The sequence below is a fragment of the Pituophis catenifer genome, unplaced genomic scaffold (genome assembly GCF_029215685.1).
Source record: "Pituophis catenifer annectens isolate HBS135680 unplaced genomic scaffold, rPitCat1.0.hap2 SCAF_1, whole genome shotgun sequence".
Taxonomy (NCBI): Eukaryota; Metazoa; Chordata; class Lepidosauria; order Squamata; family Colubridae; genus Pituophis; species Pituophis catenifer.
Window position 1 is genome coordinate 239,081,450 of NW_027256881.1, and position 16,166 is coordinate 239,097,615.

A 16,166-nucleotide genomic window follows, 5' to 3' on the forward strand; every position below is an offset into this window, starting at 1 on the left:
ATCTGAACTACTGACGGTCAAGGCAAATTGGCACCAGATGAGAAGGGGAGGCTAGACTTAGGTCTCTTATGGGGCCTAGAGACTCCAAACTGATGATGCATTTGACCCTGCCCTCAGGCTCAGCCTGATCATCTCCTACATTTTCATTCTGATTTAAACTTAGGTTTCCATTCCATTGCAGTATTTCTGAATCGCATCTCTATTGGAAAAAAAACGTGCATGTTACATATGAGGAAATGGAATATCCTTTAGTTTTGTGTGTAAAGAATTGTCGCCTTTGGATTTTAATATCAATTCTATTTCTATCTATCCTAATGTGCTTACCTTTTTGGTAAATTCTGTTGTTCTGATTTGCAAGGAAAAATATTGAAGTTCTGAAATATATATGGTTTGGGTAATATTCTTTGGGAAGTAGTGGTAGCTGCTTTCTTATCTTAACAATACTAATGTTAGTTCACAATCATTCATGAGTGGTATATAAATTTGATCTGAATGAAGACATGAGATTACTGTACATTAATGCCTGATTTTCATAACAGCATATGAATCTCAAGGTGTAAAATAATATTTTTAAGTTGATGTTTCATTGCTTTTAAAAATACTGATTTGATTTGATGACATAATAGGAATCACTTGCACCCATTGGCATTTAGATCTAATTATAAACTGTGAATGCAGTGTCCACTGTGAATGCAGTGTCCATCTTCCTTATTCAAACCTATTAATGTTCTACTATCATAACCACTATCTAGTAATATTATTAACATAAGGGTTTTTTTTTCTTTATCCAAACCTAGAAACTTGTTTATACTTGCAAGTTCACAGAATCGAGTATTGGATTGGTTTCAATCAAAGCATTGTTGTAATCTGCTTAGAATAGTCCCATGGTGAGATAGATGGCAAATAAATGTAACAAATAAAATAAATAAAATAATAATGTTCCATTTCAAATATAATTAAGCAATGCTCTCTTTACATACAGGTCTAATTAATGATGTTTTATTGCCTTTTATGAGGAAGAAAGGAAAGGAAGAAGTGGCATTTTAGATCTGAGAATTGAGAGTTGAAGGGTAAAGAATCACATGATTGTTGTAGGAATGTTAATGCTGCTGAAAATGTGGCACTATGCTGCAAAAATGCTCGTGAAGAACATGTCTTAAACATGTTCACTCTTTCTGCATAACCTACATACTAACTTTCTTGAGACTTGTACTTTTCCCAAAATATTTTTATTGTAGGTTCTGGGGGAGATGATCTATCAGTTTTGTATTTAATGTAATCTATGTATTGATGATACCGGTACTTAGCTTTACATCTCTGCAATAGGCTAAGTAGAAAATGCAGTGGAAATCCTGGTGCCTAGAGACTTTAAGGGATTGGAAGAGGCAAAACAGACTGAGACCGAATTCAAGACAAGCTGAAGTTACTGCTGGTGCAAAACCTCCCAGAAACTGCAAATACAGAAATACACCATGTTTGTTCTAACTAACTGGGTTACATTTCTTCTGAAAAAGCTGGTGCAAAATTTGAGAATTTTCCTGGATTCATGGCTCTTGCTGGAACAGTAGATAGAAGCCATTGCCAGGAAAGCCTTTGACTAAGTTTTGTGACTCTGCCAGTTGTTCCTGTTTCTCGACTCAAAGGCACTGGTCATCGAACAGTCTATTATAATTCACTTTATATGGGGCTGCCCTTGAAGATGATCTGTAAGTTGTTTCTGGCCGAATGTGCCAGAATGTAACAGACAATTTGCTAACTGGTGCTTGCCAGTTCAAGCAAAATAACAGTGACAGCTGCATTGCTTCTGGCCCCAATTCATGCTGCTTGTTATTTATTTACTAAATAGATTTATATGGCTACCCAACTTATACACGGTGATTACCTTATTGTTACCTATAAAGCCTATATTATCTGGACTCTTTTACCTTCAGAACAGTTTTCTCTGGAATAATATGTTCATCCTATGTCATGTAGTTCTGAATAAAATAGGAGAAGTAAGAGTCAAACAGACAGGTAGTGTCTCTCATTTGTATGGTATTCTTGCTTCTCCTACTTTATTAAGTCAGCCAGGTTGGGATCTGCCCCATGGTTAAGGGAGGTGATTAATGTCTCCGTAAGTGTGGGATGCATTCCTGCCTATTTAAAGGAGGTGGTTACAAGATCTCGATTAAATAAGTTGTCCTTACTGAAAGAACTCAGTAAATATTCATTGATCTTAAATATTCCATTCTTGAATACTGTAAGATAGGGGTGTCAAACTCGCATCATCACGGCGTCGTCAAGTGATGTATCGGGATTTTTCCCCCTTCGCTAAACTGGGCATAGGCATGGCCAGCGTGTGATGCATCCCGCCCACAGGCCGCAAGTTTGACAGCCCTGCTGTAAGATGATTTAAAAATGGTGTCCTTGTAGCTCTACATACATTTGGCTGAAGTCATTTCTAGTTCCATTTCTGAAATAGAGTATTGTCTGAAATATAGTATTAAGAATTGGATTCCTTCCTTCCTTTTTCTTTGTGTTTTTTTTTTCTTTTACCATCCTTCTCTTATTCTTTGCAGTATTTCCACTTTGTCCTATTGGGACCCATCCATATGGCTATTAGTTAGGTTGTTGACTCTGATATTGTTTGAAACTGCTCTAAGTCATTCAGAGTTTTGCAATGAGATGCCATCAGTGCACTGATAGCATCTACTGCTTCCTACCTTCTAACTCCAAGGAAATAATTAATGCCCGTGAGTATTACCTAATCTTACAATGAGCTGGATGAGAGAAAATAAGTGAAAATTAAATTGAGACAAGAAAGAGAGAAAGAGAAAACTACTCAGGCATTGAAGTGAACTTTGTTCTGAAGAGGGTTACACTCTTTCTTTACAGAAAGAGCAGGTCATAGTTTGAGAGCGTTTCATGACTTCCAGCTATTGCTGAATTTACAGGTGACAGTTGTACTGAAGAACCTGTTTATACCATTAGGAATAGCACACACCAACCTTTGCTGAGGTAACTAGACTTAGCAACAGTTATCCATATCATGATTATGACCTGTATTGAATTCTATAATGAGTTCTAAGTGAGGCTATCCTTTAAAAATGTCCGGAAATTGCAATTGATACCAATGTGGGCTCTGGTTGCTAACCAGTACAAGATATAGGAAACATATGATGCTACATTGAAAGATCTGTGTTGGCTGCTAATTGCCCACCAAGCAGAATTTAAGGTTTTGCTATTGATCTTTAAATCTCTAAAGAGTTTATGGAAGGCCTGATTAGATATCTGAGGGGCCAGTTTTGTCAAATTTTTAATAGCTAAACTATTTTTAATTATCTTGATTTCACTTTTGCATTTCATATTTTGTATTTTATTGATGCAGGCCACACTGAAAAGTTACATAATCAAAATCTGGGGAAAATAAATAAAACTAAATAAATAAGCCATGGAGGAGAAGTAACAGTATGTCAGAGCCATATTAAATTAAAAACAAATCAGGTTAATTTAGTTATCTTTAAGTGATTGAATGTTGAAACAAATTAAAAGCAAAAATAAAAAATAACCACTAATGGTCTCACAGCCTAAGTAGCATGACTGCTGAAAAGGCACTTAAACCTCAATTTGGAAATCACTAAAATAGTAGAAATTGAATTTTTCAACAGAAAACTCAGTATTGACATCCATATTACCGCATGTATTTTGTAGCTGATAAATCTCAGCATGAACCAAATTCTTATTATAATAAGTTCTGAATAACTATTTAATAGAGGTATTCTCATTCGTCAATATGCAAATACTTACTCCATCATAACAACATTTTTGAAGGAAGATTATGTATTTGTATATTAAATTGCAGTTGCAATATTGCAACTTTCAGTTATTGTACTACAATATTGATACTCTTTCTCATTGAAAATATATATAGTAAAGAGGGAAAGAAAGAAGAGGATGATCAAGAACAAAGTGGATAGAATTGATTACAACATTGATGGGTACATCATTGGAAGACCTGAAGGGACAAGCTGGATCATGCTGGAAAGGTTTTGTTTGGTTGCTAAGAGACAGCACCAACTTCATGGCATGTAATCAAATGTGAAAAAGAGAAAGGAAGAAAGAAACTTGCATTTTTAAAACAAAGAACAATTTTGAAGTAATTTAATTCTTGAGGTGAACGAGAGCAGGAAACTAACCTCCCTTTCTACTTCAGTGCTTTGAAACAGAATTGTCATGATACTGAGCGGTGTTCACAGTCTGGACAATAGAGCAGTTTGGAATACAAGAACAAATGTAACATTTATCTAAAATATTGACAAAAATATGTAGTATAATTATATGATTTGTATGAAGTATTATAAAGGAATTTTGCAAATTCAAGATAGCTTACATAGACAAATATATAACTTTAAGTAGTAAAGATAAGAACTTTCTATCCTCAAAAATGGATGTCTTTTCTGAGCAGGCTGTAAGCATATGATACATATATAATGGTACAGAAACAACTCAAAATTTATGAATTAAAATGGGGAAAGGAGGAATTAAATAGTTCTGTTTTGGATACATAATAAAAAACAGCATCTGAACAGAAACTAAGTAATTAGATACGATGGTCTACATAAACATATCTAGCACTCAAAATTAATGTAGTCACTTACTCTTATTTCTGTTTTCTTGCCATTGCTTACTATGCTGTTTTTTTTCTCTGAAGATATCTTCACTTTGACCATTGGAACACTTTGATGTTTCAACACAACATAGTTCTGACCAAGAAACTCTACCTAGCAAAAAAACATGTTTCAGTTTCTCTTCTGTGCTTTCTTGTCAATTTTGGCTTTCCAGATTGGTAAACTGAACTTAGTCTGATGTTTTGTGTCCCGAGTCATGAGTGTAAGACTGATGTGCATGTCTCATTTTTACACTATGCTGCCTGTTGCTGCTTGTGCTTCTGTTGCATGATTTCTAGTCTTATGCAAGGACTCATAACTGAGGCATATAGATATAACATACTGCCAATGGCGTAAGGTATATGTGAATTTATTCGCAATGTTATATCTATATGCCTTTGTCTAAAGTGAAATGAGTAGCTTGCAATAATATGATGCTTTTTGCTAAGCACTCAGCATTCTGTTTGATGTGTCTGATTTATTCCTGAGTTTGCAGTTTCAACACACACACAAACTCCCAACTTTGCCTCTTTCTTGTCTTCAGGAATTCTCACCCACTTTATTGCTTCTCTAACCAAATAGTGCCTTCTACTGGTTAGGAGCATGATTAATGTGTGCCTTATTATTTGGAATATATTTGCCTCTTATTCTGGAAGAATACAGAATAATAGAAGAAAATATAAAATTGATGCTTGGGACTTGTTGGAATTGCTAGATGTCCAAGTTCCACCTCTTTTACATGCCTGTTTTAAGCGTTCTTTCTTGTTTTGCTGTTTGTCTAACCTTTTAATCAACTTTTAGTACAGAACAATTATTTTCAGATTGTGTTCTTCATCCATTATAACTTCCGTTTTTGAATAATCACAGGGATAGAGTGCTACCGGTATGATTATATTTTTTTTGCCAGGGGCATCTCTTTTTTGACCTGTATTGTTCAAAATGCATCTTAGCTTATAAAAAATGCCAACCATTGTATCACTTAAGTTCTCTTACATGTTTCTCACCCAAAGATCTTGTATCAATATGTGTAAACTTTATCCAAGAAAGAGGTAATAACCCCCCCCAGCATAGGACCCTTACCACTGTTAATCAAGCATTGATCAAGAACTGTTGTTAACTTTATAAGACAAATCTTAAAATTCTTCTGGAATTTGAAATCATTGTACATTATCATTGCTAAGAACAAAAATTAAACCTGAAGCTAATTTTAATAGCACTTCAGCTCAAAATTTAAGGCAACTAAATTTAGAAATCAATTGGACTTAGAGACTGGCATAAGATTTATTCTGTAGGTTTCTGCCATGGGGCAGAATGTCCTTAAGCAAATTTCAGTTAGAAAAAGGATATAGAGAAAAAAGATAATTACTAACTCTTGCTATTATGTTCCTGCCCAGAATCTGCCTGGCATGCTGCTATTAAATAAATTTTCAGACATTCTGGGATTTTGATTTTGAAATAAAATTATCAGAATGCTTATCTTGTGAAATAAGAGAAGGGCCACTGATATCTATTATTCCCAAGTATCTCTCTCAGTATGGGGAGCCCTGAAGTTGTACAATCAGAGTGCAAATGCCAAACATTATCGATGAAGGAAAATAAGTTCCTAAAAATATTCTTATTCTTATTTTCAGAGTCTCAGCGATAGGGAAGATTGTATTGGAAATTAACTACTCTGAAATTGGATTGTGTTGCTGAAATACTGATAAACAGTGTGACTAAGGCCATTAAAAAAATTGTTTATACTGTATCTCCTCCTATCTCCATTTACTTTTTGCCTGAGCTATAGTACAGCTTCAGATGAGTTTTTTTATTTATTCAATTTATATAGTGTCCCATCCCCCCACCCCCAATTCACATATGTGATTCTGGATGATTCACACACACATAAAACTCAAACATATAAAATAAATAATCAAACAATAACAACATAAAACCATGAAAGCAATGAAAACCAGAAAAAGCATAATCTATAAGAGATTGCATCCATTTTACGGTGTAGTCATTTTACAGGCTGTATACTGCCACCATATCCCCAGACACAATAACAAAGCCATATCTTCAGGGCCCTTCAAAAGTCCAATAGGATTGGGGAAAATCTAACCTTGGGGAATGCTAATCCAAAGAGTGAATGCAGTGGCAAAAAGGAAGTGTTCTTCTGGGTCCCGTCAGATGACAGTCATTAGTAGACAGGACCCATAACATGCCCCTTCTGCCAGACATGTAGGGACAGGTAGATGTAACTAAAAGATGCAATCACTTAAATAAGCAGTTATGTACAACAGAGTGTTCCGTGCACCTTGGCGTATAGTCATGCTGGCCACATGACAAAGGAAATGTCTTTGGACAATGCTGGTTCTCTTGACTAAGAAACAGAGATGAGCACTGCCCCCTATGAGCACTTGACTAAGAAACAGAGATGAGCACTGCCCCCACTGCACAGGTGAAACCTTTACCTTTAAAAGGCATTACCAGAACCTTAGAAACAGTGCAGTTTATAGAGTAGAGGTGTAACATGCACTGATCTAGTGACTAGTGTCCTTGTCACTGCACCCCTTGTACCAGTTGCAGCTTCTGGATACTCTTCAAGGGTGTAAAGGGCATCTCTGAACATTAATTCATGAGTTTAAGGCATACTCTATGTCAATACCCAGAATGAAAATGTTCTTATGAAAAAAATCATCAAAAATTCCAGTTGGGTTCTTGAAGCATTAGTAGAACTAAGGAGCCAACATTACATAACATTGAGTGATATTTTAATTTAGGCCAAAAATTTCAATGCATAAATGGGATAGAAACTGAGGAAAATATAATAACTGAATACACCTCTTAAGTAATGTTTTGAACAAAAGTTTGAAATGCACTGTATTTACTATGGCTGAAATTCAATATCCAAACAGCTATTAAGTGTCTTACAGGTGGCTAATTAAAGGCTGTTTCACAGGTCAGGAATGGAATATTTGTAAGGGAACAAAATTATATCCCACATTTAATTGATAAAATTAACAATACATTTACAAATACTACAACGTGCTATGTGTCAGGGTTCCAAGTAACACCCCCAATGAAAGAAAACTCCAAGGCTTGAGTTTCCTCAAAGTCCATTTTATTATAGATGTCATATTCGCACATCTGGGAAAACCCGAATCTGAAAGTTTCCAGGTTTTCCCCACCCAAAGGAAAGTTCAAGTCCCTTCCCAACACCCACGTATCCATCACATGGTCCAATCAAAGCACCATCCCAACTGCAGATGCCTCTCAGTTCCAGCCGTCCAGGTGCAGGGCAAGATGTCCTTGACTCTCTGAGAAAGGAATGTTATTATGACTATATATCACCCTGGCTCCATACAATCCCCCCTCCCAGTTTCCCACAGTAGTAAATATGGCAGGCCTGAAGATCCAACAAAAAAGATGGTTTCCAGGCCTGACACTATAATTTATAGACTGATTTCTTATTAAACCTGACATAGAAATGTATCTGAGATTGCATTTCTTTTTTATAATAATTTTATTGAAGATTACAATAACAAAGATAAAACAAATACAAACTAAAAAGAAAAAATACAGAATAGGAAACAATACAGAGAAATGCGGGGGGGGGGGGGAGAAAAAATTAAGAGTATAGTAGATAGTCCTTGACCTACAACTGTTCGTTTAACAACAGTCCAGAATCATGACAGCCTTGTGAAGGGCAATTTATAGCCTGGAAAGCACTTCCGACCAAAATGTTGCGGCATCACCCTAATGGTCACATGATCACAATTTGGATGTTTAGCAATTGTGATCACCATTTGCAATCTTATCTAATGGCTTTCCCAGAAAGGCAGTGGAGAAGCTGATAGAGAAGGCTACAAACTGCTGCCACCTGCCAAGAGAACTCTCTCTTAAGTCTGGGGGCTGGCTAGGTGCATGGAGGGAAGCTGAATTCCTTCAGTAGGGTGCAGAAACAGAACTGAAATCCTGAAAACCAATCCATGCACTCTGGGAGGGAGTGCTCTTCCTTGCACAGAGGGGAGCTGAAATCCTTGGGCAGGCAGTTCTTTCAACCAACTCCAAAAGGGGGGATCTAAATCCAAGCAGAGAACAAAGAGGCAGCACGGTAAGGTAAATATCATGGGGTGCCTCAGGCAGGTGGGGGAGGCTCTGGAAAGCCTGCTGCAGGCTGAACACAAGGTTTGAAAATCCTCCTTGGATTTCAGCAGGAGGATTTTCGGTTCCTGAGCAGAACCTCCCAGGGTCTCCTCAACTCTCCTGAGGTATCATGTGTTTCTTACCTGGGACTCTGTCTACTTAATGATGTGCAAGATTGCTTAATGACCACAATGGGAGTGCCAATTGTGTCCCAACTTAATGACCCCTTTGGTCAGTGACCAAGAGGGTAGTTGGGACACTAAAATTTGGTCATGTGACTGCAGTTTACTAAAAAAATTACTATTCTCATGCTGATTCTCAAGTCTTTTTTTGCCTTTCAGTGTTAGAGCAGATTGTGCCTTGCAGATGTGCTATTCAGTTTCTTAAAAATTTGCTTCAAGCAGTAAGCAATCGGGAAAAATCTTAAAATAATAAATTATAGGGTCACAGATGAACTAAGCAAACACTTCACTAAAGCCTGATAATTTTGACTTAACATTCCTAATATATTTAAGATATATTGTATTTGTGCCTTTCCATCCAAAAGTCTTGATCTAAACAGACTAAGATTGTAAGGTAGTATATATGTTACTGTTAATATGTGAAATTAGGCATTTTATAGAATGCCTAGGAAATCTGTAGAATACCAAAAATGGGATGTCAACATAAGAAACACTGTATTTCACACATTTATTAGGCATTCTGTGCAATGCCAAGAGGTAAACCGGCAAAGTATAAAATACAGCTACTAAAATGTCATTCTAGCTTTTCTTGTTGCAACAGGTAAGTTAATACTGGTCTTTTTCTCTTGTTTTTTTCAGTAGAAAATTCTGTACTTTATTTTGCATTTCTTCTTTTCATATATGTTTTTTAAATAAAAGGTTAGGGACAGGGTCAGGGTCAGGGTTAAGGTTAGAATTCTAATTCTTATTCTTTTCATAACTTTCTACTTTGCGTAAATAATTCTTGTCATTCTGCATAATGTCTAGATATTATATACAGTGCCTGTGGGAAAATATATAGCTTATTAAAATAACACATATTTCATACTTTACCTAAAAACATCACACATTTTACACATTTACTAGGCATTCCATACAATGCCAGTTTTTCGCACATTGCTGGTAACATATATATCATTTTGACCAGTGGTGAAATCTAAAATTTGTTACTACCGGTTCTGTGGGCGTGGCTCGGTGGGAAGGTAATGTGACTGGGTGGGCGTGGCCATTTAAAAAAACTTTTAAAACCATTTTTTCTACAACCTTTTCGGCGAAGAGGTTGTAAAAAATGCTTTCATCCCAGCTGAGTTGCCTGATCGGCAGAGGCTTTTTTAAAAAGCCTCTGCCGATCAGGCTACTCAGCTTGGATCATCAGAGGCATTTAAAAGAAAAAAAAGGGTTTTTTCTTTTAAAAGCCCTTGATGATCCCAGCTGAGCCGCACAATCATCAGGGGCTTTTGTTTTTTTTACTTTTGAAAGCAGAAAAAATGCTTTTAAAAGTAAAAAAAAAACCTCTGATGATTGTGCGGCTCAGCTGGGCATGGGGGGGGCAAGGGATTTTTGCCCCGAACCACCCGCCTCCATTGCTACCGGATCAGGCAATCCGGTCCGAACCGGGAGCATTTCACCCCTGATTTTGACAATACTATGCAGCTTGATTTTATTGTAGAAATTAAGTTAAAATATACCTAACCAGATCACTTTGCTTCAAGTCTAAGTGTTGGCATCATTAGCTTAATTGTCCTCTGATAAGGATCTTGTTATTCCTGTTGCTATCCTCTTTTTGTTATATATTGATATTAATCCATAGACATAAATTTATATATGTACAAACTAATTGTTCTTTCATTCACATATTTTATTTTATCAAATATATCCAGAGGCAGACATTTTCTATTCTAAAATTGGGTTATATAGAAATTGATTAAATTAATTTTTTAAAAAAATAATTGTTTTGAAAATTAAAAGTTACCCGAGTTTGGAATGCTTATCCTATTATCACTGTCCATTGCTACAGGCAGAATTCAGTTGCATGGAAACACTCAACTGTTAATTAGAATACAAATGTCAACTTGTTTGCAAGCAATTGGGAATAGAACTCATCACAATCACTTTGCAATCACAATATAGAATAGTGATGGAGCTTTATTCCCAGTGTCAAGAGTGAAAGGAGATAACTCTTTTAGGGTACATTGTATTGTAGTTATTGCTTAGGTAATTCCAATACTAGTCTCTGTTTCTTGAAATCTTGAGAACCTTCTGTATACAATGTATTTGTGATGGATTTCCAGGAAAGTAACGGGGGACTCAAGACTGTGGCAGAACAAAGAATTGGCGAACAGATTGGTGTCTCAAAATTCCTCTCTGGATAAAGTGGAAGGCCTGGGATCACCCACAAGTACTGGATTTTAATTATAAAATCCTTCTTGTAGATTGCTTAAAACCATTCATTCTTCTTTTTTTTTTCTTAATTCCTTTTTAGAAGTGTATGAAATGTTTTAAGGCTGTTAAAAGCAGGTTTCCATCAACTTATGAATTATTGATAACTTCATTCCATTAGCTTTTCTGTTTTCCCTTAGAAAAACTTTTATTTTGGTCAGTTAATGTGACTCTCTTCTCAATCAAAGCAGCATTTTGAATATTGATGTAGCCTTTTCATCACAACATAGCCACAACTGGAAGAAAAACAGTTGAGAAAAAGAATGCACTAAATGCAACGTCTGCTTTCATATCTGTGTAAAAGTCTGAAGCTTTTAAGTTGTTGAGAAATATTTGTTCGGTATTGTTGTTGAAAATCAAATTATCTAATCTACCTTACAGTATCATTGCTGCTTTTGGAAATTTTCATATGTAAATATTCCTTATTGTGATGTCTATGATGCGGTCATGTTCCTGTACACAAACTTTTTCAGAACCTCTCAAGTTTACAGAAATATCTGGCCGGTATCATGGTTTGATACAGCTCTTGCTGAATCGCTTCAGTTTATTTTTGACAGCCACAGTGACAGAACATTCATCTTTGAAATTTTTGCAGCATCAAAATTATTTTAATTACTCTATTTTACTCTTGTTCATCCTTGCTTCTGCCTAATATGGTTCTGCAAAGCATTTGTCTCCAATTTCTGATAATTCCATGGTGTTTTGCTCTTCTAGGAAAGCTCACCAGAGTTCTGAAAGCCCCTGAAAGGCTTTTCACATTTCTCATCAACAGATTTATCTTCTTTGGAAGAGCTTGAAATATAATGAAGTGAATCATTTTATATACAGGTCTTTAACTGCATATTTGGGTTGGATTTTCTCTTAACCATATTTTGGATATTCTCAGGACAGGCAGCTGTTGGAAGCATTGGGTTTGTTGCTGGTGTTGTTGTTCCAGGTTACTCTGGGTATTCCTTTATGAAAGATCTTCCACCTGGGCTTCTATCTGGCATCGCCTCCCACTCAAGAGACATTGTTTTCTCCCTGCTTGCCCCTGCTGAGTCTGCTCATCCTATGTTTGTTTTTAAAAAGTTAGCAATAAAAACTACTCTTCCAGGAGAAAACAATCGTAGCTTCTTTTTCAAGTTCTTTACCCTGTCTTAGAAGGATATTGGACTTTTATAACATCAACTACTTTTTGAGATGTTCTTGCTTTATGATGGTGTCAGTTGCTTCCAACCTACTTCTAATACAGAATGGAATATAATTTGCATTTCTAAAGTGCAGGTTGATTATTTTCTTATTTATATAAATATCTTACTATCATGACTATCTGCTAGAACTGTTGATCAAGATAGGAGCCCTCTTCCCAGCTTAAATTCTAGAAGGTAGGGGAATGAGAAGAATAGGATATAAGAGACATGGGTAGAAGGACATCCATCAGAGAAGATCAGGGAATTCTCCAACTCTCAGAATAACAGATTTAAAAATAAATCTGACATTTATATATTAAATATTGACATTTATTAGCATTAATAGATACTTTGTGAATGCTAGGAAAATATTCTGAAGAAGTTAATCAAGGTTACAAACTTAAGGAAACCTGTTTGTTTTTATATAATAATTTGATTATTTAATGAAGAAACAACAAAAAAATAATCCTAATCAAGAAAAATTTTGGTGATGGCAGTAAAATCAACAGATCTCTTAATTTTTTTCCTCACATTATTGTGAGTATGCTTTAACTCGGAGTAAAATATCAAAAGGAAGGACAATTACAACAGGATGAGCAACAGCTGAATTTTTTTCATTTGTTTTTTTTAATTAAATATCTCTGCTACTAATTTCACATTTAACCATTTTGATAAGCAAACAGATCCTCTAGCCAGGCAAGACAGAGTAGTGCAGGGTTGTCAAACTCAAGACCAATGGGCCGGATCCATCCCGTTGGCTGCTTAGATCTGGCCTGTGGAGCCGCCTTGGAAACAGCAAAGGACTGGCCCGCCATGCCTCTGCCAGCGAAAAGGGAGCTCGGGCTCCATTTTTTCTGGCAGAGGGTTGCAGGAGACTGTTGCAGCCAAAAATGGAGCTCAGGAGCCCATTCTCGCTGGCAGAGTGCTTGGACCATCACATATACCCCTGACATGAGTGACATCGAGCTGGCCATGCCCACTCTAACACTGATGCATCCTTCAGTGAAATCGAGTTTGACAGTCCCGAAGTAGTGGGACAAATCCTGGCTGCCAATACCAAGATAGCAGGGGAACAAAGAGAAACATGTAAAATGGAGATTCTCCTATTAGCTGTCACGGCAGTCAGATGTGGGTAATAGACAGGTGGCTGACCAATAGGACCAAGTCTACTGGAAGTCAAAGCTCCGCCCTTTCCTGCTTGGCTCCAGTTTTTCGACTCGGTCTGCCAGGACAGCCGTGTGTATAGAGTGCTCATTGCTAATCGCTTAAAATTGTTATTAGGACTCAGGAACAGACTTGACTATTCTTTGTGTTTCTCCTTGTCGGATTTGATCGCTTGCCTTATTAGTCTGCCGGCTGGCAGCTTTATTCAGCGCGCGCACGAGTTCGCTCTGCCGCGCTGCCCGGCTTTCCCGCCTGTCTCTCTGATGGCGGAAGATTTTAAACAGAGCCCTGGTCTCTTCGGATTGTTTGGAGGGCCTGTTACCGGGACAGCTCGCCTTCGTTCCATCGGCGGTGCTCGGCTGCGCTAAGGAGCCTTCCAGCTCAGCAGCGGTTTGGCACGCAGCGATTTCCGCGCCATTTAGTTGCCCTTAGCCAGCAGGCTAGCGACTTCAAATTGGGGCTCAGGACTCGAGCGCTGAGACATCGCCTTCAACTGCAAGTATCTGGCAGCCCCAATAGCCTTTTGGTTCCCTATCTCGCTCTGCGGTTTGGGATAGACCTCGTGGCGCAAGATTCAAAATGGCGGACGCAACTAAATCGCGCTCCTCCCTCCAGGCCCAAAATAAGGGGAAGAGACCCAGAGAAGAAGAGGATCCTCTGGAAGGGTCATCCAAGCACCCTCCTTCTAAATCCAGAGCTACGGGCTCCACTGCTTCTTCTCGCCCCTTAGCCACTAAGCCATCAAGGGAAGGGGAAAGGCGCCATAAAGCGATTGAGAAGGCATTCCACAAGGCCCAAGCCTCTTCAGGTCTAGAACCCTGTCCTAGCCGAGCGGAGGTTTCCCCTGAATTGCCTTCCACAGCCAAATCCCTTACTAGTACTTCCAATTTGCAAAGACTTGCCCCTGCCTTATCTCCAGACAGGTCTGACATTGAAGAGATTGTTCATGATACTGAAGCTGATTCGGTTTTCCCTATTGCTAATGCTCCTCCGCCCTCTACAGTTTCTGAACCGGTCCCTCCACAGGAACCAGCTGTGCGGGCAGCCAACCAAGGTTCTCATGCCCTTTCTGATATTCCTCCAGCCTTGGCTGTACTGATCTCTGACGCTATACGCCAGGTATTGCCCAAGGTCTCCAGCAAAGACCTCCATCCAAGGCTTCTCTCTTTCTAGTGCTCATCATCGTTCTAGAACACCATCCTTGCAGGATGAAGTGGAGGAGACCAGGGAGGTTTGCGAGGCCGCGGATTCGGCCAGCCAAGATTCTCTCTCAGATGGAGAGATTATAGCTGATCAGGAACTTTCGGATGATGAGGGCCTAGAACCCGATCAACCAGCGTTTATTGGCCTATTCCGTTCCCAAATGTTCCGTTCTTTGCTCTATAAGGGTCAAACTGTCACCCGTTTGGGGGGAAATGCAGCGGCTGCCACCTCAGCTTCTTCCTCTGCTGATCCTACTGCCTCTCTGTTTCAGGAACCTTCTGTTCAGAAGGAAGTTATCCCCGCTCCCAAGTTATTTTCCGATGTAGTCCTCAGACAGTGGGCATTCCCTAGTTCTGGACCTGTACCCAATACCTTGGACAAGCGGTTTTATAACATGGCTCCTGATTTCTCCACCTTTCTTCAGGTCCCTTCGGTTGATTCGCCAGTTCTGGCTCTGTCCTCTCCGTCTCCCTTCACAGGTCCTCCTGAAGAGTGCCTAAGACTGGAAGAGAAGAAAGCTGAGAGAATTCTGATCAAAGGCCATCAGGCCTCTGACTGGTCTGTGCAAGCTTCCTCAGCAGCATCTTTTTTTAACAGGGCCACGATTCTCTGGTTGAGACAACTGCAAGCGCATTTGCCCCCATCCGATCATCACTCTCACCAGGACCTGAATAAGATTTTGGCGGCGGTGGAGTTCTCCGCTGACACCACTCTCAATGCGGCCCGCTTTTCAGCCAAAGCCATAGGAACCTCAATTACATCATGTCGACTACTGTGGCTCCGTAACTGGCAAGCTGACATCAGAAGCAAGTGGCGCCTGGCTTCTTCTCCTTTTGCCGGAGACAAGCTCTTTGGCTTTCAACTTGACCCTCTCTTAATTGAAACAAAAGATCACTGCAAAGTGCTTCCGTCTCTGCATCATCGCCAAGATAATCGTCCTCAACACTTTTTTCGTCCCTCCTCCTTTCGGGGTTCAGACACAGTCTTCCCAACTCACCGGTCGCAGCGTTCCTTCTCAGCCAGACCTTCAAATCAACAGGACTCCCAGGTTAGACAGGGTTCCAGATTTGGCTTCAAACGGTCCTTTCGGGGGGGCAGGGGACGTCCCTTCTGGAGGTCCCGCTGATTCTCCTTCCGATCAATCCTTAGGGTGGCGCCTATCCCTTTTTGCAGATCAATGGGATAGGTCCGTTTCTGACGCCTGGGTCACGTCTACCATCCGTTTCGGCCTTTCACTTGAATTACGCTCCTCCCCTCCGAAGCTTTTCTTGAGATGTCCTTCTTCTCGAGATCACATCATAACTGCCCGTCTTAATTCGGCCATCCAACACCTTTTGGATATCAAAGCCATTCAGCCTGTGCCCCTCAATAAGAGGGGCAATGGTTTCTATTCCCGTCTCTTTCTAGTCCCC